At 39.4% G+C, this 4,164-nt stretch overlaps 1 long non-coding RNA gene across 1 annotated transcript; it reads right to left on the bottom strand.

Moving 5' to 3' along the window:
- Positions 1 to 1,057: 1,057 nt before the first annotated feature.
- Positions 1,058 to 3,428, bottom strand: LOC121696875. Its single transcript, XR_006026335.1, has 4 exons — positions 2,314 to 3,428; positions 2,071 to 2,141; positions 1,777 to 1,833; positions 1,058 to 1,261 (listed from the first exon to the last, which is right to left on the bottom strand). It is a non-coding gene; the product is annotated as an uncharacterized LOC121696875 (long non-coding RNA).
- Between the last annotated feature and the right edge of the window lie 736 nt (positions 3,429 to 4,164).

Raw genomic sequence — 4,164 nt, forward strand, 5'->3', positions numbered from 1 at the left:
GTATGTTAAGGTAAAGCATTACACAGAGGCAACCTAATAATAATTTAAAAAAAGTAAACCTATTTTTTTTAAAAACGGCACTAATCATTTCAGAGGTTTTCGATGGATTGACCGTAGGTCAGGAAAGTGGAAAGAATATTAGCTTCAAGGCTATAACTTTTTTGTTTTGTTTTAGCATGACTGTTTTTGAAGATGATCATGTATGGTAGCTTCAACATTAACACGACTTGGTGAGGATGATATTAATAATAATACAAAAATAAATGTTTAACTTTGATGACTTTGAAGGCGAAGGAAGTGTGAGAAGAATTTCTGTGTATCTATCATATGAGTTACAATATTCAGTTCGATGGCTAACGTCACGAAGTTAAGTGTGAGTCTGCGCAGTACTGGGGGGACCAACTGAAAAATCGTTCTATTTGACTCAGTGCCCTCCCATTGAAAACGACGGAGTCTGTTCGTCCATTTCTTTTACTGTCTATGGCTCCCCCTAGCGTCCCCAGGCGGAAAACCAACCTTGCAACATTGAGACTACCGTCCCGGAAAGAGAAGTGAGAAACAAGAAACTTGTTTTAAATCGTGTTTCTTACCTTGTAACATCCACATTGTCTACCGAACTTATGCTAACCGTTTTGCTAGCTTGTAAACAAATCCATGTGCTTTATCATTACCTTTTTCCAGTTTGAAATAGCATAATGCACAATTTCTCCAGCAGAGGGGGACATCCTGCCAAGTTTCCCTTTAAGACATGAAGTCAAAATCTATCATGTGAAGCACATTGTGATTTTACAGCCAAATGCCTTCATTGTGAAACAGCAAGTATGAAAATAGGGGTTTTACTAGCAGTAGGCTACATCAATTCAGCTCTGCTACACTACAATAGCCTACAAGTTATCCATCAGTTACAAACTGTAAATCATTTATGCAATTGCTAACTGTCCAATTGTGGAAACTTGTCTCAATGCTCCTCACCGCACCTCAATGCTCAATGAAAGAGGTCATCGTAGACACTAAATACATTGAACAGGTATTAGAGGTAAAATGAAATGCAACCATAAAGTGTCAAACTTTTTTTTTTATTATTTAATGAATATTAAGAACATGTTCCAAAACACAGATAACCTTCATACCAGACCACTGTTTTTCTTAGTGGGCAATAACAGTAGCCTGATTTTTTTGGGTAGAGTTGCTGACAGTTAAGACTCCGACTTGAGCTTTTCCTGTTTGTTGGCTGGTTGAACCACTGACTCTCTCACAGCATCTGTAATCATAGAAGCATAACAAAATGAGTTGTTATACATAACTACCTACTTTTAAACGGAATGTCTGCTACATGAATATAAAGCCACCGCCGCCAGCAGGCTGCTATCGCCTCTGTCTAACTGTGACAAAATCTACCACCTGTAAGGCCTGGGCTACACCGAGTCCGCAAGTGAAGCACTCGGTTCGCAGAGCGTAAAAATAGTTTAAGAAGACTAATCCAATATTTTTAAACATACTGTACGCCATCACGTCTGGTGTAACCAGTTCCATTGACTACAGTGGAAGCCAATTGTTGCAACAGATGCTCTGCAAACTGAATGCTTCAGGAGTGATGAGGAGTTATGGAATTGACCACATTTTGGCAAAGACCTGTTCCCTTAAAATACAAAAAAGGCATCAGAAAAGCAGTTCCCAGACACAACTACTTGTTAGTTACACAGTCCAGCATTTGGGGGTATTAGAAATGAGGTATTTATCAAAGCTGACAAAAGCATTTTATATGTTGAGATTTACCTGCAATTCATCCTGAACCGGTATCAGCAGTTGCAGAGGTCTGTAGTTATTTCTCTTCTAAAACAAAAATATGTGCATTTCATTAGAGAGCTTTTGAAGTAGGTGGATTTTATTACAGAAGACAAGCATATTTTTGTATGTTGAGATTTACTGTACATTCAATTCATCCTGAACTGATAAAGGCAGTTACAAAAGTATGTGGTCATTTTATTATTATTATTATTATATATATATATATTTTTTTAAGTGTGGACCAAAAGTCAAATAAATCAAATGCAAAACTGTATAGCTTACTTTACTTGGCTGGCAGGCCAGGATGAGAAAGGGTAGACCCCCAAACCAGACTGGAGCCACTGGTGAATGACCTGTAACACAGATGTAGAACATAAACATACAGTACTTTTATCATCAGAAAGAAACTGCCAAATATGTAACATTACCAATCTTACACTCCATTAAAAAATGAGCTTTATATCGGGATCCAGAGAGTGGGATGCTTATCATTTTAGCTCATAGTTCCGTTGAAAATTGTCTGACCTGTGACAAGGCAATGATACTTGACCGGTAGAAAGACCTCCGCTCCACAATGAAGCATGTAAAGATGTGAAAAAGCAGTTATAAGAGGCAAAAACACATTAAGGAATGTGCATTTACATCAAGTCAAATACTGCCCTTTCTCGTTAAATCTTACTCCAAGAAACATTCCTCATCACTCAATGAACTCGTTGACGGCGGTATGTCCACATAAAACAAATAGCTTCGGGATTTGTGGCCTTATATTAGATAAAAGTTAGCAAAAGCCCGGTTTTGGAACCAGGAAATGTCTGCAAAAACTGACTTTTTATATCGGCTGATCGAAAATCCTTCCCTGCTTATTTTGTGCAGCCACATAGCAGAGCCCATAGTAGGCCAGTTAGCCGACTTCTCGCTAACTTTTACAAAATATAAGGGCACTAATCCCGAAGCAGTTTGTTTTAAGTATAAATATTGTCAACAAAGTTCAAAACGTCCATTTTTGGAACCAACAAACACATCTGAGCATGCACGACTCACATCGGGCTATGACAGGGAATATCATTATAACGTTAATTAGCTTATCAGCTGCTAACGTTCAAGTTATCCAAGACAGGTAACGTTAACCAATGTGAAATCAGCCCCCTACCAGAACGAAATGATGTTTATCCAAAGTAGCCTAGGTTTTCTTAAGGACAGCGCCCGAGTCCATGATCAATAAGAAAAAACGAGTTTTCCTGTTAACATTATCATTAGCCAACAAGCTAACGCTAGCTCACGCAAGCCAATTTTGTTGTTTGCAGGCAAACACATGAAGTTAGCTTAGCTCATTTTAAACGCAATTTTGAGTTAAGTTATGAAACGTTAACAAAGCTCAAGTTAGACAGGATTTAGCCCTGTGAAAGGTGAGCTAAATTAACGTGTGCAACCTAGAAACTAGCTGGTGTGTAACTTGGCAGCTAATATGAGCTAGCACTAAAAGCTACAGCCATCAAGCTGGCCATTAACATTACGTTATAACAAATTTCTAATTAGATTATATCAGCAAGCAAAGCTAGATAAGTAAGTAACTTGTGTTATGGAAGTACATTTTCACTGGATAGACTAGGTAACTTAAAAAATAAAGCATATAGGAGCATACTTACAGTGAGCCTTCAGACGCCGCTGTATTCCACTCCATTAGCGAGAAAACTGAGAAAAGAGCCGTTAGCAGACTTGAGAGGGCGCGTTCGATATGCGCATTCGCACGGGGTCCGCCGCGGACCCACGGTTTGAGGGCGCGCTGGCGGAGTCTGATTGTGTTCTGTGCCCATAGCCAAATCGGAGGTTGACTGTCCGGCGGATCTGGCGGCTTAAGGGCGGGTCCGCCACAGACACCTTTGCTGTGTGGGATGTTAACAGGATACTATTTACCATTACATTACCGTAAGTTAGTTAAATTTTTGGCTCTCTGTCAGCTCGTCTGCAAAACAAAATGATAAGAAATTATCACCGGTAAGTATTAGCAGTGCTATGGAATTGATGTGTGTGTGTCACTGTTTATTTTTTCTCTTTTGATTTAGGCAGATCAATGAAGACATGGTCCATGATCCGCACTGACTTTTGACACGAGAGATAACCAAAGGAGATTCAGCCAGACTAATTTTTTTTGTCACAAATTTCAAAATAAAGAACTCATTTATTAAAAGGTGAGATAGCAGAGGGAGAAAAGAGAAGGGAATGTCAGCAGAGGGAGAAAAGAGAAGGGAATGTCAACAATTAGGTGGCAGCAAGGGTGCCTACCTCTTTGATGAGCGGCTGTTGCAAATTTACTAGTGCACAGCACAACTGGACTAGCACATTGGCCAAGCTCCTTTGCTGGTAGGGGATCATTTG

This window comes from Alosa sapidissima, chromosome 22 (genome assembly GCF_018492685.1).
Source record: "Alosa sapidissima isolate fAloSap1 chromosome 22, fAloSap1.pri, whole genome shotgun sequence".
Taxonomy (NCBI): Eukaryota; Metazoa; Chordata; class Actinopteri; order Clupeiformes; family Clupeidae; genus Alosa; species Alosa sapidissima.